At 36.8% G+C, this 22,774-nt stretch overlaps 1 long non-coding RNA gene across 1 annotated transcript; it reads left to right on the top strand.

The window, feature by feature from the left end:
- Nucleotides 1-9,757: 9,757 nt before the first annotated feature.
- On the top strand, nucleotides 9,758-12,578 carry LOC148959732 (uncharacterized). Its single transcript, XR_016144014.1, has 3 exons — nucleotides 9,758-10,448; nucleotides 11,062-11,210; nucleotides 11,396-12,578. It is a non-coding gene; the product is annotated as an uncharacterized LOC148959732 (long non-coding RNA).
- The last annotated feature ends 10,196 nt before the right edge of the window (nucleotides 12,579-22,774 follow it).

The raw sequence follows: 22,774 nt of genomic DNA on the forward strand, positions 1-22,774 counted from the left end.
TTGTTGGAAAAGCAGTTCTTTCTTGCTGCTTTTCGAAAAAATAGTTCAAAGTTCTTTTCCCTAACTTTGATGTGGTGGACATTTAGGCAAAGACTTGGAAAGGGAAGTGATTTCCTGCCAAAATACGGTAAATAGCAACAGCAAGAAAAAACTTTAGTTCATGCAGGGCCAAGTAATACGTGTTGACAATCATCCGGCAGAGTTTAAAGTGTCAGAGACGCAGGTACACTAAAGGAGGACCTGCTTAGATAGGGTCAAGCTTGTATAGAGGTGAAAAATGAACTTAAATCTTAACTATTTCTCAAAGTACTAAATAGTAATACAAAAGTATTTTACTTATGGTACTGAATTTTTTGGGAGGGCCAGGGCCCTCCCCCGGCCCCCCTATATCTAAGTCCTTGATTAAAAATGCTCTACCTAGCCCAGGCTACCCTTGCACCCGGTCCCGGTCCCGGTCCAAAGCCCACATTTGCATAGTCAAAAGCCCAAAGGCATTTGTTTTAATAAATATACTTTTAAGTAGTCAATCATGGAAAGTAGCACAGAAAGATGTTTCCAGATCTTCAAACATTACTTTGGCCTGGCGAGAGTAGTAGCGGGCTTCCATGCGGAGAGAGAATTACGAAAGGTTACAAGAAATCTGAGGTCACACTACGAGCAAGGACCGAGATACATCTTTTTGTTAGGGCGGCAAATTGGTAGGCAAGTAAAGCGAACTGGAGCTTTTTACGGGGGTCCAGGGGTACACCGCGGGAGAAAATTTTTCCCACGACCCTTCAGATTGGTTTAAAGCAAGGCAGATTTTTGTTTCTAACCACAAATTAGAGTTGCCTCAAGTCTATATCGTCATCTGTAATAAGTCTACCAAAAATAGAGCAACTACTGAAAAAATAAAGCATCTTCCACCTAACCATGAATTGCCTCATTTTGTATTGTATCTTGCTTCATGCGCAGAAAATTTGATAAAAATTTACTTCTTTTACAGATTGAAAGAACTGAAGTACATAATTGGAACATTTTTTTTGGAAATTAAATTTTTACAATTAGTTTCAATTTTTTTAATGCAGTATCGTTGTTGCTCAGCTGGCGTGCAGACCTCTCCTGGCCTAGGCATCAAAAACATGAATTGTTCAAACACCAAAAACAGGGTTCTGTACTAGGATGGTTGTCAACAATATTTGGTTGTAGCAATGAGGAATTTTTTTTTCAGAGCACTGGTTAACTTGTCTCTGCTTAGCGACAAACGAAATCATGCAGAGAAGATACTTGTTATCTCAAGAAATACCGATCATTTGAAAAACCTAACATCCAAAAAGGCGTCAGAACAATGGTTTAAGGATAGAGGTTCCCTGGATCCAGTCGCTATAACATCTGTATGGATGCTGCTTATCATTGCGATCAACTCCGAAGCAAAGATTATTGCAAGCGTAGGGCATTTACACCAATTCAATTCAAATTCAAATTCTTGGGACCTCGCGGATAGAAGAGAACGCTAAACTAATGGGCTTGACAAACAGAGAACTTAAAAAACAATATATCATTTACCTCTGAACTGATTATATATAGCTTTTAGATCTCATTGCCAAACTGTATATATGTATACATGTACAACAGAGCACAGAAGCCCAAATTTGACAGAAGATACAAAAATGGCTCAATGAGCAAGAAATATCAAATTCATATGTTATTCTTGAAGATTTAACCCCTTGTACCTTGATTGATTTAGGCCTTACATTCTGTTTTATATGAGCCAGGAAATTGAGGTTAAGGCTGGCTTTTCTTATTTTGAAAACTTTGTTCTTATTTTTAACTGGCTTTGAGGCTCATGTTTATAAAATTGTTCTTTTAGAAAGAGTTACAGTGAAAGAAATAAACAACTAAACTAACCAAGAAGCCAAAATCTATTTCATTATGATTATAATTCCTATCTATTGAACTTTTTCTTCATCGTGTTTGTCTATGTTTTTTTGCATATGACTAAGGTTTTTTCAAACATAAAAAGATCAGATTTAAAATTCTTTTCACTCTGTCTCAAAACCTGTTAAGATCACTTAAATAGTTAAAGGACCTGGATTGAGAAAGAGATTTTAAAGGAAGTTCCCCAAGTGAAAGTCTTTATTGACCAATGTTACTTTGTTAAATCCCCTTCCTCGATGTATACAAAACCATTATACATGGGACATTTTACTAACCTTTAGTTTAATCCCTTGATGCAAGATAAGCACACCAAAATTTGTGTAATATGGTAGAAAATCGTTGACAATTCCATAAAACAATTCAGAAACATAGAGGTTTACAGACAATTGTTGTTTTCCTTGTTATTTTTTATGGTTTAGTTTATTGAAAATATGCTGAATTGGGTCTTAATGGCACCAAAAGGTATATGATTATCAGAAGTACCTAGTACTTCTTTCCTGAAATTGATGTTTTCTGAATAAAGGTGATATTTTTCTTTTGCAATATTGAGATTCTTGATGTGATCCAGCCTTTTCAATTAATGAAAAATATATTTTCATAATATTGCACATTTTCAACTAAATGTGATCATATGAAATTTTTGCAATTTCTTCATATCAAGTATGTCAAAATAAGTCCACAAAAAATTTTTCACAGTCCTAGCAAAAGCAATTCCATACTGTGAAAAAAAGATGGTTTAATATAAGTAAACTTTGAATCTATTGATTCTAATCTTTATAGGAAGATAACTGTGATACATACACATTAACACTGGAAGACATTCCATCAATCAAAAATCAACAGTAGGAATACATGTATCTACACTTGTGACATTAACATAAATTGAAAACTTTCATATTTTATTAGTTGCATTTTGTTCTGTTTATAATAAAGTGCTTTGCATATTATTTGAAAAGAAGTATATATATGCTTCATTATAAAAGTTTTATTTGCATAATAGTTAGCAAAGCAATTCTCCAACATCTCAGACATAGGCAAACTTGACACTTGCTGCAATATATCTTTGAATATCCATTAGCACAATGACAGCAACATCCATGTTTCTTCTCTGCTGTCTGAGGCCAGTGAGCAATTACATCAAACAGTGTATCACTGCAAGGCATAGGTATAATAGGAGCTCGACCAGCTTTTTCTAATTATATAAGTTGTTTTCTCTAAGTATTTTTTGCCTGGTCTGGAGGGTCTTGCTTGCTGGACATGCTTTATCTGCTGTGATGAGTGCTTCTGAAATGGGTTTTAAACGTAGGAAAGGAAATTCTCTCCTTTTTTAGAGTGCCTGTGTTTTCTCATGTCTTGATTCATTTTGCACCATTAGGATATATATTCATTTTTGCCCCAGGCCTTCAAAGAAAAATATTTGTGTGGTGAAAATTCGGAAACAGCTAGAAACTAGCTATGGTCATTGCAGGCAAAAACCAAACCATTCTGCAAAATGCAGAATTCTTAAAAGTTCCAGCTGAACTCATACCTCCCCCCCTCCTTTAACTGCAAAATTGCTTTAACTGGGACAGAAAATATTTTTGGATGACCCCTAAACTTGCATTTAACTTTATGTGTGCAAGTTTACAAACTGGTAGGAGAGTTTTAGCCTAAATTCTAGATTTACTTAACACTAGCACTCAATAATATGTCTCCATAGAAAATAAAACACGTTTTAGGCAAATAAGTGTAAGACCAATATTGAAAGACAACTTTAACTTAACATTCCTACATGCAACATATGTAAACATTCGGAATTTTAAATGGCGGGTTCGTTAAACCCCGCCAAAATTTACAATTTTTAAAAGGTCATTTCACCCATTAGCTGTGGGGACCAATTGGGACTAATAGAAATTTTAACATCATCAGACTTGTATTGACCTAATCTACACATAAAATGAATCTGTCCCAACAAAAGAAAGGAAATACACGGCCCAAGAAAACATGCATTTGGCCAAATTCGTAAGATGGGCCTAAACCATATGGGGATTACAACTCAATTTTGGGCATTTTAAGTAATTTCAAAGCCGTAAATATGAAATTAGGTAATACTGAGAGATAAAACTAGAGGTTTCTACAAACTCTGAAAACTTTGATGAAAAACTTGGATGAGCACTTACCGTTTGATATTGTACCGCAAATTTCGCAAATTTTTTTAATTATCTTAAATCTTCTGTAGCAAAATTGTAGTATCTCTATTGGAAACTTCATTCTAAATTTAAACAGTTCCCACTCAATATTCTGAATAAGAAACAGCTTGTTCATTTGTTTTGGCAAAGCATGTATTGAAAAAACAACTGAAACTTTGGAATTTATAATAAAAGGCGAGGGGCATATTACTCCTGAAAAAGTGTAAGAGATGTTTTGTGATCCATCTCAATCCAGCATCCAATTTCCGGATGATGTCAGATGGCAATGTCAGATGGCGGAAGGACCCAAGCTTCTCCTTTCACTGGTATGACAGGCAGATTAAGATGAAGCTTTTCTACATTGCAAAAGCTCCAAAGGCCAAGCATGTCAACAGAGTAGAGGCACTTACTAGCTAACAGCTACACGAGTCAACGTTCTATGACAAACTTGGACAAATTGTTCCAGCGACAATAACTGGTTCAAGAAGTTACTGGAAAAGTAAAACGTTGCACCTGCTTGCTTTGAGCAGAAAACTTGGACAACAGACCTTCTTTGTGACTTTGACACAAAACGACAACTGGCCTGAAATACAGAACCATATCATTAATGGTCCAGGTCATGTACAGCCTATGATTGACGTTGACAGTGAGTACGAACTGCGGGATATCCATCCAAGCAGGGAGTATTCAATTGAAACCGTGACTGCATACAGCAATAGGTTTAAGTTGTGCAAGGAGAAGGTTATCAACAACTCTAATGGCCCACTAGGAACAGTCATCAACTGGTGGGATTGTAAGGAGTTCCAGGGCAGGGGAGCCATTCACAACCATATGCTTGTGTGGTGCGAGGAAAAAACAATCCCTGACCACATGGTTTGTGCTGAAATGCCCAGGGGTAGTGAATTAAACCCTACTGTTAATTCACTTAAATCTTTTGTTTGATGTCTACAGGTATACAGATGTCGCAAGGACAAGTGCTTCACCAGTTCTCATGACAAGCCCCTCAGGAAATGTAAGTATGGTTTTCCATACCCAGTTCAGGAGGAGGAGAGGTTGAACAATGCTGGCAACAGATTTCTACCCCGTCGCAGATGCCATGAAGACATTTTGGTTGTTTCCTACAATCAGGAAATACTTTACCTGTGTGGAGCACACATGAACATCCAGGAAGTCACAGCAGAAAGTCATGTTGCTAAAAGTGAGCCTTCCTTTCAGCTGGAAGTATCAAAGGATGCCTATGACACAGAGAAGTATATACGAACCAGGGTGGTAGGTCGATTGGAAGTTGACCATAACAACCTCGGTAATTTTCTATGCTCTTCAAATAGGGAGGTTATTTATCTTCCTACAGACCTTGAACCTGCATACGGCTTTGTCAAGCGTAAGAAGGACCTTCCTTGAAATCCAGACAGTGATGATATTTTTTATTCTAATCTTTTGGATAAGTACATGGAACACCCTCAACAGCTCGAAAACGTTTTATACGTTGACTGGGCTGAAAAATATTTATTAGACAGATCTAATAATAATCGTCGTTCTAATTTACTACAGGATGATGAGGAAGACACATCAGACGCACGTCCGGCAGTCCTCGTTGACCGAATGGGTAGAAGATGGAAACAGCGCAAGGTTGAAGCTGTTGCCCGGTGGAGATTCTACCTTCCGAATGGTGAAAACCAGGAAAACTACTACATGCAGAAGCTGGTGTTAAATCTGCCTTTGAGGAAAGAAACGCCTGTCATTTCTCCAAACAACGTGTCAAAAACGCACCTGGAAGAATGTGCCATTCGTAACCTGATTGAAGAGCAAGACGATGCCATGACATGCTCTCCAGGATGCCAGGCAAAGAGGGTTCTCACTCGCTCGTCTGCGCAAGATGGCACAATCCTTACGGGACATGGACTGGATCAGTGAAGACGAATTCAATACGTTCATTGATGAGGTAACAACTGCCCATCGAGCCGATGCACTCGAAGATGAAGAAGAAGACACTGATGCTGACTTCAATCTAGATCATGCAGATCTAGGTAACTTAAGGGTCAATGACAATCGCATTGACCTGCCAGAATTTGAGCAGACTCTGTCACTTTCACAGAGGCTTGCTTACTATTTTATTACACAGTTCCTCTCGACAGGTAAACAATTGTTGACTACCATTGTGGGAGAAGCTGGTACTGGCAAGTCATACCTTCTGAAGGGTATAATGGAACATGCTACCAATGTGCTTCATCTGAATGCTAGGAAGTTGGCAACAACAGGTGCAGCAGCCTACCTTATTGGAGGAGAAACGGTGCATCACTTCTTTAAAATGAACATTGAATCAAAAAAGCCGTTTGGAGACAGGTACAATTGAGTATAAACTTGTCTCAAACACCAATGTACTAATCATTGTATTTGTCAGTTATGACAATAAAGCTTAGAAACTAAGACCCCGTTTACACTGTCCCGGGACAATTTTGTACCAATTGTGTTTACACTGTCACGGTTCCAAATTGTTTCATTTAGCCGTTCTGTTTACACTGTACCAGTACAGTGTAATGGCTTCAGAATTTAATGGCAGAACATTGTTTAGAAGTAGCTGTATTTAGTCAACCAAGGCTTTTATTTTCCCGCCGAAGTCAACAATCGAATTTTTATTGAGAGTTAAAATGCAGTGGAAGGCCGATAAAACTTTACTTGGACGAACAACAAGGTGGCTTTAATTTTTCAGTGTTATTTTAGACTACAAAACTTCAAAGTCCAATCAAGGCTTGGACTGGGAAACAATACAAGCCTTTTCTGTGGTCGTCTTTTCTTCAGAATTTCCTTTTCTTCAGAATTTGACAACATAATTACGCCACAATCAAAGCCTCGATTATCTCAAACAGCCATTCAAAAGACCTCTTTGTGAATCCGTGACAAAATCATCTCGGATAGGTGTTTACACTGACCCGTTCAAAATACACTGAACCGCGATGGTACAAAATTTGTTCGCTTTCAAAGCAGGGTCCAAACTGTTCCGGATAGCAGAGCAAAATCGTCACGGTTCCACAGTGCTAGTGTAAACGGAAGGGCGAACCGCAACAGTTTTGTCACGGTTCCAAACTTGCACGGGACAGTGTAAACAGGGTCTAAATCTCAAGATGGACAGCAATGCCTTTTTAGACAGCTACCTCTGTGTTGGGAACCTTGACCAATCTTCTATTTCATTATATGTGTAACTTAAAATTGAATATAATTGCCTTTATAAATAGCTGCAAGAAGAAATGAATTCTAATCAGGACCCAAAGTTTTCTAGATAATTCAGTTAGAGAATTATATTGTGTGTAAGAAGTTAGATACAGAAAGAGCAAAAAAGGATTGTTTTAAAATTCTCTATAATTATTTACACACAACAAAAATTTCATCAATTTCTGTTTGTTAGTTTATTCAATGTTCCTAGTTGTATATTTGCTTGAATTAAATTCTTATTTTTGGTTGTCTGATATGTTGATAGAATGGGAAAACAAAATAAATACCTAACTGTTTTCGCTGAAATTATAATTCTTTCTACAAAAATGTTTCCCAGTTGCCTATACCAGTCTCAACATAGTGTCCATATTTAGGTTTTTTTGTCTTTTAATTTTGACATTTTAAAATTTTTACTAATGTCGTTTTAAATAATAACAGGATTTTAAAAAAACTTTTTGGCTCTTTCTGTATCTAACTTCTTAGACACAATTTTATTTCCAACCAAATAATCTAGACAACTTTGGGACCTGATTAAAGTTTACTTCTTCTTGCAGTTGCTTATCTATGAACAAATTTTCGATTTTAATTAACAAATATTGTAAAATGGAAGATTAGTTGAGGTTTGCAATAGAAAAGTGGCTTGCTTCAGAAATCATTATCATCCATGGTGCATTTTTATTTCTGGGCTTTAATATCATAACTCACATTTACTGTGGATAGAATTAAGGGCTAAAGGGTTATTTTCAAGGGTCTATACAGGGGCATATACTGGTGTGGTTTTGATTGAAATTAGGCATGGCTGTGATGTATAGTGGCGACATTGTTCATTATTTTGATGATTTTGCTCTAAAAAACATTGTCTACATAGAACTGAATGATACCAACTGAAAGATCTCATTGAAGCTATTCAACTGGTAGTGTTTAGCTTTTGATGGTGAACAACTTCTCAAAACCTTTATCTATGAAAGGTTGTCATCTATGAAAAGGTATGTGTGCGCATAATTGTTACACCTACATTATTAGAACATATTACCCAGAATTTTCCATTAATCTCACAATAAATATACCATGGTCAAATAACTTTATATCATTTAAAAACTAGTTGTTTGTTGGATATTATGTTTTTATGACAGTTGAAATTGTTTTCATTTATATAGAAAAAAGAATTGAAATAAACCTGAATGTTTTGTCTCTGTATCAACCACTTCTGCTACAAGACATTCAGGGGGTTTCACATCTATCAAAACAATGTATTATACCAAATTTTAGCTTCCAAAGTATAATATTACTTTAAATGTTGGGCACTAGTATGAAAAAAAAGTAAAACAATGAAACCCAACCTCACTAACTAAGGAGTTATTACTTTAAATTCAACGCAAAGACATCAACATGATGACTTTGGTGCACAATTTAACAAACCGTCTCTAGAAAACAACAATAATCAACAATATTGAAATATCTAAACATTGAAACAAAAAATTTCCAAATTTTTCGACATGTTTCTTAGGTAGATCCACTTTTGAAGCTCACAATGGAAAATTTAGCAGATAGTAACAATACTGAAATTGAAAAGCCGAGTTCAAACATGGTGACACTTCTACACACTATTTAAGTTCTTGAAAGGCAATATCCTTTCCGTAGATTTAGCGCATGGCAACCAATAAAACATTTACAAAAACTTTTCTGGTCGATCTCCTTCATGTAATATTTTTATCTTTAGATAACATCGAATCATGAGTGGAAAATTTAACATTTAGTAATGATGAAATTTTATCATAACTACTTCTTGCAGGACCGTTGCTTAAAACTGAAACATTTATCAACAATGCCTAAATTTAGTAACATCGAAACATCATCATGGAGACTTTTGTGCACAATTTTTCAAGCGGGTTGAAAGGCAAACGCTTTTTCTAAGAAAATATTGAAAAGCAAACTATATACAATTGAAAATAACTTATTGTGTCCAGGCTTGCCAGCTTTTTCAGGCAAAATATCATAATTCTAGCCTGTTTAAAAGTTGTTTGGACATTTGTTTTTCCTATTCTTTAAATATAGCCTTTTTTGCCCTTTTCCAGGTTTCCTGTAATACCAGTACGCTATATATCTTATCAAAATTGAACAGCAGGTAGCCGAAGAACACATTATCAGCATGCCAAATACATTGACCACAGACAACAGATAAATTTGTAATACATTATCAATGAGTACAAAATCTGTCAACTAAGTTGTTGAAACGCCACAGCATTCAAACAGCCAACTTCCGTTGGTTCTGAAATCTGCTAATTCTGTCACATGTTCTTACCACGGGAATCAATTTGGTAAGTTACAGTGCAAGAATAGATGTTTTTGCATCTGGAAGAGAAGGTAACATATTCTCTGTCAGTCTGAGTACATTAGAAATTAGAACAACATTAGAAATAACTCTCGTGAAAGGAGTGGGTCTGTGATAGGCCCCCACCCATGTTTGATGACAATCTTCTAAATAGCAGAAGACTAGCTCCCTCATGAAGCCCGCTATGTGGGCTTGCCAGTAGCCCTACGGTATTGTACATAGATTAGCTTTGGTAAAGACCAGAATTATCTCGAAGCCCCCAATGAATTTGAGGAAAACTAGCCTTGGTAGAGACAAGAATTCTGCCAGGGCCTCAAATTAGACCAGGCTGTTGCTAAGGAAAGTACCACCCGAGCCCGAAGGAATTGTGATGGGCATTTTCAGTTGATGGGCTATAGACCTGGGTGTTCAGAATCGTGAAGGTAAACAAGGATCTGCTGGTGCATCTGAGGGCAGAGGGGACATTTCTTCTTGGTATCTTGGGCCTAATGCCTCTGCGGACGAGTTTTTGAATAATTTGTTGTTTTAAACGTCCAAAGTATGTGAGTATGCCATTTCAAACATTGACAAATCATTCATTTTTATTTCTTTATTTTATTCATCCATATGCAGCATTAAGACAAGTAACCGAAATTATTTTAATTTGTAGGACAAAAAGGATACAAAGAGCTTAAGGCTGTTCTTACAAAAACAAGACTTGTCAATGATATTGCCCGGCTTTCGCCTCTGGAGCAAACAAGTGCACTGGAATCTTTCCACAACGTTGTCATTCGTATTGCTCCTAAGAGTAGCCACTTCTTCTATGGTTTCATGAAATGTCGGTAAGTTCTTGTTTGTGACAAAATCATAATTGAGATTGAATCTAGTAAAAGTAAGAGGGGAAAACAACCTGAGAGTTTTGGAACCTATGAAGCTATTTTTTCTTTTGCTTTCTAGCAAAGTTTGAAAAGACTGTTACAGTAAAGAAAACACAACTTATTTTATCTTAATAATTTCTGACAATATAAGGTAACAAATGGTACAGGCAAACTTTTGACAAAGGATTTTCCTAGGGCATAGGTATAAATTTAAAGGTGTAGAAGCTTGGAGGTCTACTTTCAGAAATAAACTTAACGTTTCAGTCAAAATATGGTAAAAATTTTCATGGAATTTCCCAAATTGTGAATTCAGTCTATCAGGCACTCCAAAGGAAAGGGGGCATTTCAGTATAAATGAGGTTCTTCATGTCAAATGATTCCCCTACCTGAAACTTTTGTTTTAAAAACAAGGCTTGTAAATTTGACATTCTATTTTAGCTGGATATATTATTGTGATCAGTTGGACTCCAGTGCACTTTGCAGCTTAATTTGCCTTAAACTTTTTATTGAAATTAAACAGTATTCTTTATTAGCATATAAATGATTCTTATATAGTTTTATTTGCCCCTGTTTTCAGGATTCTACTTGCTGCTCTTCATTTCAATGAAAACACTGATAGACTTCAAGCAACAAAATGGACAGGAGAAAAGAGATGGAGAGTTTCGTCCTGGAAATTTAAGGGTGGAGAGGACACTGTTCGGGCAATCAAGGAGAAAGCTACTTACAGTATGTATGATGTTCAGAACTAGCTTCCTTAATATGAATTTTATTCATGTTTTTGTGATCAAGTATGTTGAAAACATCTTAATTTGTTTTTCTGTTCCATGCCCCACTAGATTTTGTTCATACATTACTTTGAATTGCTAACCTACATATATATATATTTAAGATAAAAATTTGTTTTTTCATAGATTATGTTGATAAACTCAAGGAAAAGGCTACTGAGCTTTGAAAAAAGCATCCTAGTCTTATGGAAGCAACAAGACTTGTTGCTGCACCAGCAGAGGCCCAGACACCCACGTTCTTGTCTTCAGCAGTCTTCAGAATGGCAAAAGCAGAGGTGGTTTCAAAACATAAAGCACGCTTAGCAAGGATTCAAAGAAGAGATAACATAAAACAATTCAATTCAGTAATTTCGACAGGTGCTAAGAAAACAAAATAGAAAGTCAATTTTAATAATTTTATAATGTTAGTGATGGTGGAAATTCAAAATTTTATTCTGGAGGAGGGGGCAAACTAAACCCATTATTTATTTGATAAAACAGATACAACAAGATATACTTTAGGGGCAGGGTAGAGCATAAGACAAAATTCTTCAGATGTTTTATTAACAAAAATTATCTTCATTGTTCAAAATTAGAAGCATTCATTTCCCTGTAATGCTTACCCCTGCCTTAATTTCCCCCACTGGCAACAACGAACAAACTCGTTACCCACGGGATAATGCGCAGCCAGTCCCGTCCTTTTCTCAGAATTGATCGGAAACAACCTTCAAGACCATATTACCAAAAAATGTTTTGCAATTTTGAAAAACCAATTTGATATTTGAATTTAGAGCATTAAAATTCATAGGTTTCTTCAAAAAAAATTTAGCCTGGAATTATCCTTTAAATGAAAATAGCGGTTTCACAAATCACATCAATAACCCTTCTTTCACCTAATGCTTCAATTACCAATCTTCAAGAATATACATTAAGAAAATTGTTTTTCCGTATTTGGTAAAGGGTAAAATGAGTCACTTGACCAGAAAAATCACCCCCCAAGGATGCCCAAATTTGTTCTTTATGATTGCCAATATATTTTAAATAAAATCTTCAGTTAGATTATGCTTTGGTCGTTCAAAACAACAAATTATTCAAAAATCTCTTCCGTAGAGGCATTAGGCACAAGATACCAAGAAGAAAAGCCCCCTGTACCGAGGCGCATCAGCAGATCCCCGTTGACTTTTGCGATTCTGAACACCCAGGTCTCTAGCTAACTGAAAATGCACATCAAAATTTCTCCTGGCTTGGGTGGTACTTGCCGTTTTGAGATTATTTATCTATTTGAAATGAGATATGCATTACAACAAACAAAATAGAAGGAATACAAAAAGCACCATCAAGATGTTGGAGTAGGCCAGCTATGAAAAGTGCTGCAACCAAGAATAAACAAATTTTCTTTTCCTACCAAAAATAATGCGCACAGAAAAGGCAAAATTTTCATTATCTCTGGTCGTCATTAAGGGTTGATAGGGTTGTTATGATATGTCCAATGTCATTGTATATGAATGAAAGACACAGGGGGCCAGAGGCAGATCTAGGGGGTGCTATGGGTGCTTGAGCACCGGTCAGAATTTTCGGAGATATACCATTCAATGCATTTTCTCTAATCTCTGAAAAAGTCTTGAATCCTTTTAGATGATGTAAATGCATTCTCCAGATAACTGATGACATACGTTCATACGTTAGTTAGCATAACCTGTTACTGCTTTAAACTATAAATAGCTAGAAATTTCATGTTGAGCTGCCCTGGAACCAATTTTTTTACTTGTCCATCAAACCACACTCTCGGCCAATGAGCTACTTCAATTCTATGGGTGCTTGAGCACCCTTATTAACCAACCTCTAAGGTCAAAGTTGCAACTGAGCCAATCACATCACGCTGTGATATGTTTTCCGCAATGTCGGGCACCCCTATCAATCATTTAATATAACTGTCACTGAAGCGACTAAACCTGTTCGTGTAGCAGCAATGGCGGACATAAAGTCATTGCTGTTGCAGGTGTTCTCGATTATTGGTTGCCATTCGACTGAAGAAATTGAAACGGAAAACGAGCTTTTGAGTATTCAGTCAATCGTGAGAGAAGTTTTTGATAAGAGCGTGGTGAATGGTGTCGTGACTTGTGGAAATACACAGATCGATGAGTTCGCTGAACTGCTAATGCCAAACGTTCAAGTACTGTCCCGTTGAAGTTCTGACCTTCGGCCTTCAGTTTCCTTTACCATGCTTTAAATGCAAAACGTTTTAACAGAATATTTCTTGGATTAATTCGACAAAAATATCGAATTTTACAGAGAAAAATTCGCACCCCCAAAAAAGTGGTGCCAAGGATTTTTGGTTGTTGGGGTGGTATGGTAATTACTACCAGAATGAATTTGATACCCATTTCTTGCCAAATGCAGATGACCCCAAAAACGTACTACTTCAACACAAGGTACATATTAAAACAATCAATTTTTATCAACAAATTCTTACAAGTATTGATTTAAAGGCATTGAGTCATGGTAAATAGGCCTTCTCTATAGGGGGTCATTTGGATTCGGCGTGATCGCTGCTGTTTCATGTGATACTTGCATCCGTTGTTGACAACTTGCTATCCGTTGCATCTGTTGTTGACAACTTGCTATTGATGGAAATTGTTTTGTCAATCAGTACGAGGTGAGTTCATGTGACCAGTTCAAGGTCAACCAATAACATGGCATTCATGAAAATCATGACACAGCGGATTCTGGCACTTAGGGTATACCCAATCCATTTTATCATGACTCAATGATATTTAACTCAATTTTCGTATAGTAATGGTCAGTTAAAATAGCAATGATTCATTTTGCTTTTTTTTTGTTTGAAACATTTTAGCTGCCTTTTTACAAAAATGAACCAGCGTCTGAATATTGCAGAGCAATCAAATATTGACTAACGACCTAAAATGTCATTCATTGATTAATGTGATGTACAAACTGCAGAGGTAGCAGTGTTATTTTTAAATAGCAATGCTAGCAAATAGGCTTCTAACAAAAGGGATAATTTTCTATATAGTTATGCTTAAGTACCTTAATTTAAAAAAGATTAATTCATCAAGATGGGTGTTGCCTTCATTTAACCGTGAGTAAAAGTGGGGTGTAGCATTACTATGGCTATTAAGGCAACGCCCTTAAGCAACCCTTAGATTTTTCGCTGGATCGGCCTCTGGGGGCTCACGAAATTGCTCCATTTGTGGCTCTATGGTTTCACTTGAAGCGGTTTCGCTTGAAGCGGTTTCGCTTGAAGCGGTTTCGCTTGAAGCGGTTTCGCTTGAAGCGGTTTCGCTTGAAGCGGTTTCGCTTGAAGCGGTTTCGCTAGAAGCGGTTTCGCTTGAAGCGGTTTGGCTTGAAGCGGTTTGGCTTGAAGCGGTTTGGCTTGAAGCGGTTTGGCTTGAAGCGGTTTGGCTTGAAGCGGTTTCGCTTGAAGCGGTTTCGCTTGAAGCGGTTTCGCTTGAAGCGGTTTCGCTTGAAGCAGTTTCGCTTGAAGCGGTTTCGCTTGAAACGGTTTCGCTTGAACACTTGAAGCGGTTTCGCTTGAACACTTGAAGCAGTTTCGCTTGAACACTTGAAGCGGTTTCGCTTGAACACTTGAAGCGGTTTCACTTGAACACTTGAAGCGGTTTCACTTGAACACTTGAAGTGGTTTCACTTGAAGTGGTTTCACTTGGAATGACAGAGTTTGTGTCCTACTGTCTCAGAGTTGGTGGAACAAATATCTTTGTCTGTTTCATCTTTTTTGGGTTGGGATAGTGAGAAAAATAGATCTCCTAACACATAGCTTGATCCAGCAGAAAGAGGAAACATGGTATGATGGTACATTTTCTTGATACATCGTGTTAAAATCATTTTCCTCTGAAGTATCAATCAACAGTAACAATGAATTGGTGTAGTCATGCCTTGGCTTTACCCTTGGAAATGTACCGTGTTGTTGAAAATGCCACTGAGATCTGAATCTTCATGTAGTACGAAAGAGAGAACTGGTACCCCTAGAATACTCGCCAAAGCTATCAAACAAATAATAGAGCTTTTTCGATTCTTCAAGCAGTCCAAAGATGCTTCAGACCTAACTGCATCAATAAAGAGTGTCCTGTCTATTACAGAAATAGAGGCAAAAGATTTTGGAAAAAATGCCTCCATCACACTATTTTGGTTGAAAGGTCCCAAATAATTAGCAATATGAGACGCATAGAAGTCAGGAAATAAGAAAAGCTCTGCAGATGTTAAAGCTTGCAGTAGATGTGCCAATGTTTCACTGCATGAAATAGCCAAAGAACATGCATTGTCAAGGCAGTTTCCATCCTCAGAAGACCTGTGCAAAACCAGTTAATTCAGAATTAATAAATATTGAATAGAAAGTCGTTAGATAGAACAAATATACATAAACATTTGAATATACACATCACATAATGACAAGATAAACTGTTACTAATTTTCTGCCATTCAGTTATTGAAATTCCAATAGCACTTTCAAGTAATTAGCATAACTGAACAGTATCGATTGAACTTTCCTCATAGATTCTGTGTCAATGTGAATGACAGCAAATTAGTAGGGGTTTGAGCATATCTATTTCTACTGCACATTTGTTTCATGCACAAATGTTTTGGGAGATAGCAATTATCTTAAGAACAAACTCAAAATAAGAAATCTCATTGTAATAATACACATGCTTCTAACATATGAATTTTTTAGTGCATGCCCTAGCATTGTTTAAAGACTACAACTAAATCAAAATATGTTTAATAGATATTTATAATTATTATCCATAATCAAAATAATTTTCTACAATAGTAATTATTTAGTAGTGCAAAGTAGGTCTTGATTGACCTCTAACGACATAGATTAAAGAATGACATAGTTTAGAGTATCTTGTTGTAAAAACGACTTCAATTTTGAGATTTAGCATGCCAGCCAAAACTTTAAATTAGGTCTAAACAGCCTGATAATAACATTATGTTGGTTGTAGTATTTGTCATACATCTCGAAAGGCTAACTAACTAATAATCAGATCCATGGTCACCTAAAAGGCAGGCATAGGCTTCAAGTTTTATGAGTTCTTTCCTTCAAAAGTGAGCTCATCGACTGAATGAGGATTAACATGAAGTACAGAGGAGGCCAGAACAATGATTAGTGTTTGGGTCGGCCCAACTTCGCGTTCACACTTTGAAAAAAGCCGCTGCAGTGTGAACAGATGGTAGGCCTAGCCTGGGCCAGGCCCAGGCTAGTTTGTGTAGTGTGAAAAAGACTAAAGAAAGATATGACATTTTTAAAATTGTGGTCAATTCATATTTCACTGTTAACAGGGTTAAGATGGGTTAGTAAATGAACAACACATTACACACAATCGAAAATTATAAGGGTTATCATACCTTGCAAGGTAAACCATTTCATCCTTCTCCAAACGCAGCAATTCAACAAAATGACTGTCCTTTAGCAGCAATTCTTTGTTTGTGTGCTGAGGCAGTGGTTCAACATCGATATTTTTAGCTACAGACCTCTCTATTCCCCCATTATCAAAGTCATCAATAAGATTCTTGATCTCCTCAATATTAATTTCCATTTTCAAATCTTTTGATTGCAGAATGAGCGCTTCCCACGTGAAATTTTACTGGAATTTAGGACAACTTTCCAAAGATCTAAGCAAAGGTAGAGCAAAAACCATACCATGCACCGATAATCCTTTGTTTTGGTATAATCTATATGGCATCATTCGCATTGATATTTCCATGGTTGCATTCTTGGCAAATCAGATACCGCTGATTGACTCCCCGTTAAAATTTTTCTATTGAGGGAGCCAAGCTAGATATCATATTTTGCACAAGTTCGCACACATTTTGCACACTCAGTAATGCAAACACATCCCATACATTAAGGAATCTCCTTATCTCTCTTTGACAATGGAAGCTCTTTGATATCAATGGAAGTCATCGCTCAAGTGGATTTCCCAAGACTTTGCATTTCATTCCAATGGGGGATTTTCAGTGAGAGGCCACCTGATATAGGCCTTGTTTGGAGGGAGGGGGCTGTTTTAGGACTCAATGAGCATGTTAGAGCAAGTTTACAAGCACATTGCAATCTTTAAGATTTATCACACGTGTTTCAGTAATATTTTAGCATTTTGAGAAATCTGGAAAATTGCCATTCTTGAAATCTGGAACATCCATTCTACTCATTTTGGCTCTAGCAATAATTTTTTCAACGTTTGCCTTTTCCCATGCAGTCAAAATGAGCTTGTCTACTTTCTTCTGTTCATGATAAAATGAAACAAGGTGTCATTTCCTTCAAATTTCTGCTGCTTTGATAACACCATTAACTCTACTCTGGTGTGTGTCTCTACTTATTACCATTTCCCCAACTTTATCATTTGACAATTGCTTTTCTTTCTTGCCCCCTCCTCTACAGAAGAGCGATTGTAAGTCTCATCTATCGGGTTGATAGTTCGAATGTTTGTTGCTGCTTGTCTTCGTAAGCCATCACCCATATCCGGTTGTTTTGTGCTCTTCTCATAGTTTCTGCCTTCTTTGGTGACATACCTGCAGGCTTTGTAGTAGTTCTTGTGGTTTCTAAAAGAATTCGGAAGCAATATTCTTGATGCATTTATTGAAAGGCATGACAAACTTTACTTCATATGACAAGTTTGTACTGCATTGTAATAACCAAAATGTAATAGCTCTAGCTAAAAATGCTATGGTAAATCAAAGATCAAAACATAGAGACATTAAATATCTTTTTTTTCGATCAATTGTTTCAGAAGGTATTATGGATCTGATTTATGTTCCAACAGCTAAGAAAATTGCTGTTGTCTTTACAAATCAAATTGACAGTTTCAAGCTCAAGAAATTTATTGCAGTATTGATGAGAATTTAAACTTGAACTATTTGAGAACATTGCGTTTTGTTTTTCTTCATATACTTAATATATAATTATATAATTACTACATAAGATTAAGAGGGGGTGTTAAGTATTGAACGTTAATTTTTTAATTATGGCCAATATTTGTTGTTGTTAGGAGAACTGGGTCATATAATTTTGTAACCCTGTGATATTGACACCACCTGGCAATGAGCATTTTTGATATGCTACCAGTTGGTTACAATTGTGTTGACATTGTGGCAGATACATACAGGGAAATATCTCCAAAAGATCCAGAGCGTGAAAAGAGTGGTATTGCTGACAGAGTCATTGTAACATCACCTCAATTGAAACTTGCTTAAAAATTTGTCAATTCCTAAAAAGCGGAGAAAATAAGACACGGCTGATAGAAATCGTGAAGGAAGAACTTACTGCAAATAAAGAGTCATTGCATTAGAAATTACAGTGCCCACGAAGAATGTTCTTGATGGATCAATTATGCTACCAGATCACAACCTCGGATGTTTTTGTTGTTGAGCAATTAAGCAGCAATCAAGAAGAAGCAGACACCAAATTGTTACTGCAGCCTGTACACTCGCTCTCCGAGAATGCAGATGCATCTGTGGTTGTTCGTTCTTCACTGTGAGGGGATGTTGATATAAATATATTGTTTCTTAGTGGGTTCTTAGAGAGTCCCGAGAAGGTAATAAATGAATATGGCAGAGGAAATTTTTGGAAGATTCTGCAGCTAAGTTCCACTGATATGAGCGATGGACACAAAAAGGCTCTGATGGGCTTCCACTCCTACACAGGAAATGACTATGTCTCTTTGTTCTTTAGCAAGTCAAAAAGTCTCTGTTGGCAAGTCTTTTAAAAGAATAACAGATTTGTTCATGTTTTTTCGCGGGTAGGGGCTGAGTGGAGTATTGATGAAGATCTGCTTTCAAAATTAGCCGAATATGTCTGTAGCATTTTTGGAAAGAGAACTAAAGACGTAAATGCAATTCGTTAAAAGATTTTGAAGATTATTTATGAAAATAAAGGAAAGATTCAAGATTTGTCTTTGCTGCCTCAATGTCAATAATTAGTACATTTGCATTGCCAGCGATCAAACTACATTGCAGAAGTGTGTTTGTCCAGATGGTCTGCAGAGGCAGCAAAGAGTCTGGATAGATGCTGCTTTCCCTGAAGAGGTAGAGCAAATTTTGGCTGGAGAAGAAAGCAATATCGAGAGCAGTGATGAAAGCAAAGATGAAGAGTTTATTAACAGTTATACGCTGTTAAACTGGAAACCAGCGTTGATTGGCTGACGCGATTTTGCCTAGTGAGGTCGTAGCAACGGTTCTGTTCAAGTTCAACTCACGGGGAAAATACCGTTTTTTGCATATTCAAGGCTCTCCGTCAGTTATATCGCAATCTTCTTGCAAGTTTTCAGCGATCTTGTGTAAATATATACATATAGGGCTTCCATAACTATTGTTTCTACATAAATTTTTGTTTTTACTTGCACCTCTTTGCTAATTATTGGAGGATCGGGCAACTACTCAGGCCTGGACGACTTGTCATGGCAAACGAAATTGTTACGCTTGGAGGAATGACACAGTTTTTTAAAGACGATCTCAACTGTATTAATAAAGGTGAATTGAAGTTCACAGCCGACTTTGTACTTGAATTACGAATCATTGAACACCAAATTCACGCGAAAGTTTGAGCATCTATGAAAGACAGATCGTATGCTGTAACATTGATTGTTGACGGTGATGGGGGCAGATCTGAAAGGAAATGCGAATGCCCTCGTGGAAACTGGCTTTGCAGCCAAATGGCGGCGTCGGCGATCTATGCAAACAAACATGGTTTGGCAAAGACAGATATTCCAAACTCCTGGATCTCAAAGCCAAAGAAATCTGCAAGACAATGTCATAAACGTCAATGTAATAAAACGTTTTCTGACCTGTTTCCAGAGCCAAAACCAGGATATAATTCACTATCAAGAAATGTTGATGAGTCAGACAAACAATTTCTTCATGCTAAATTGGTAGAAACAGGTCCTCCTTGCCCTTTTCAGTGGATTGTTGGACCAGAACTAATAACAGCACTGCCTATGTTAAATGCTCCTAGGCTTATTGACGATTTGATTGGTGACTTCATAGAAGATAAAGGCTCCTTTCTTGCAAAATGTAAAGTCACCCCCAGTAAGAAAATGTGGCTTGCAGAAAGAACAACTGAACAGCTCAAATCACATTTATTGGGGCAATATCGAAGACTTCGCCTTACAGGAAGCAATTTTGGGGAAGTAATTAAGGCTTGTGAGCAGCACATAAAACATAATTCCCAGTTGCCCCCATCACTGTTTAAGAGGTTAAGAGGAGAGTCTGCTTTGAGAACCAAGGAATCTATCATGTGGGGACAAATGCATGAGGACGTTGCAATTAAAGCATACATGGAGGTTACAGGGAATACAGTGAAGCCAGCTAGGCTGTATCTTTTTCTATTGGATTTCTTGGATGCAGCCCAGATGGAATCATTGAAGAAATGTCTTCAGGCGAGAAGGGGGCTCTAGAGATGAAATGCCCAACAGTTGCAGATATCTTTGCAGCTTAATTAAAAGGAGAGGATGCCAAGAAGGGGTTTTATCTTACTGGTAGTAGAAAAATGAACAAACATCACAATTACTGGCACCAAGTGCAGGGGGAAATACAGGCTGTTGGAGTAAAATGGGCACATTTTGTTATCTGGACAACAAAGGACATCCAAATTTTTAAAGTGGAGCAAGATAGTGAATGGAAAGAACTGTATCTTCCAATGTTGAAAGACTTCTACATTTTCTACACACCAAATTTTCTACTGACCAAATTTCTACACAAAAGAAGACTAACATTTCTAAAAATGATTAATGTATACAATATAACTAAGTATACTATAATATTATCATGGTTATTCATATATTACTGGCACCATTTGTTAATGAAAAATCCTAATTGATTTTCCAAAGAACAGCAATCTAGTCCATTTGATTCTGTTATCAAAAGTTTTGCTAGTTGACACCAACATACATTGCAATGTTTTTCTTTTCATTTAATGCTACATCTTGTTCTTACTGTTTTGAGCTTCGTTACTACCATAAACAAGGTTAATTTAAGTGCATAAATTTCTGATTCCCTCCTGCCCACTATTTATTCAACAATCAGCAATCAGCAACCCTGGCTGTTCAATTCCCCTTCTATTTACTGCCCAATCAAATTATAATATTGTTTGCAAATTTGTTACATCATTACCTTTATTAATTCAAATATGAATATTTAAAAATATAACATGTATATACACTGTCAGGAAGGTAAAACAGCAAATAAATCATTTATTCTATGTAGAGGGGGTTGATTTTATGTATTCACCTAGAATTCCAGATATAACTGGAGACTGAAAATTTACCAGTACAGCACACACCCGAACAATTTTTTTTTAAAAAGGTCTGTATGGGCAGTTCAAAAAGTGACAATGTGGGTGATGATGGTATGTTGCTGTAAGATTAACAGTCAGTGGTTCATGCCGTTTGGTGTGAGAGTGTTTGCCAAGCCAATGAGGTATGCTGTTTGGCTCGTTGAACACTCTCTCGTTTGTTATTAAGTTGCAGTAATGGTGGTATTGTAAGGTCATTGATAATATGTTCTGGGCTGCAAAAGTGTTCTGCAACACCAGACTTGTCTACTTTTTTGTTGATAATTTCTCAAAGGCTTGTTTGTCCAATGTATTGGCAGTTCTTGTGTCTGTTAGTTAAACAGCGTTTGCACTGTAATGCGTAAATAACGTTTAGAGTTGCAGTCCAGTCTTTGTTTTATGTCGTAGATTTTGTAGGTAGAATGAGACACCAAGACAACTGGCATAAAATCTATGGCGTACAAAAAGCAAAATTTCCAGCATGGATCATTGTAGAAGTGCGATTCTTATGAGATATGTTACTGTAAGTTGGTAAAATTCGTCTTGCCGACCTATCAATTTAGTTTTTTCATAGCCTTCCTCGGATGCTGGCCTTATAAACAATTTTTTGTTTCTCTGTATGATATCAGACACATTTGACCCAGGTCACTTCCCATTCATTCCCAGCCTATCGCTGAATCCATACTGATTATGTACTGGTCCACATTAACAACTTTGATGGATTAGAAAACAAAAACTATAGGTCCAATTGCGAAATAGATTGTTTTTACATAATGTGCTTGTAATATCCAAACGATAAATGTCATAAAGGTTTTAGGAGGAGAGGCACTTAGGCCCTAGACGCACCAGACAAGGTTTCTGGAAGAACTTCTGACACACTTAATCTCTATTGTTCATAGAGGAAAAGGATTAATGTGACAAACGCGCAGCAATATTCGAAGTCCTTTAGGAGAAATCCACAAAAAAGAAGGCCGGATTGATCTCTGCTTCACAACTGTATTGCTAATTCGGTAAAAACAAAATATAAATGTTTTTTACTGGTCTAAGAAAGCCATAACATAACCCTTGTTTTCTCCCCACTCCTTTTTACGATCATTTTTCTCCTTTCCTCTTGCATATCTCTGGGTCTCGTCCCTTTATTGTCCTGACTTCTTATAAAAATTTAGGGAGGGGGGAAAACCAGGGGGTGCTTAGAGCACTCGCATTCAGCCTGTTCGTAAACA

This window comes from Rhopilema esculentum, chromosome 9, assembly GCF_057945365.1.
Source record: "Rhopilema esculentum isolate cy_ngs chromosome 9, ASM5794536v1, whole genome shotgun sequence".
In the NCBI taxonomy this organism is placed as follows: Eukaryota; Metazoa; Cnidaria; class Scyphozoa; order Rhizostomeae; family Rhizostomatidae; genus Rhopilema; species Rhopilema esculentum.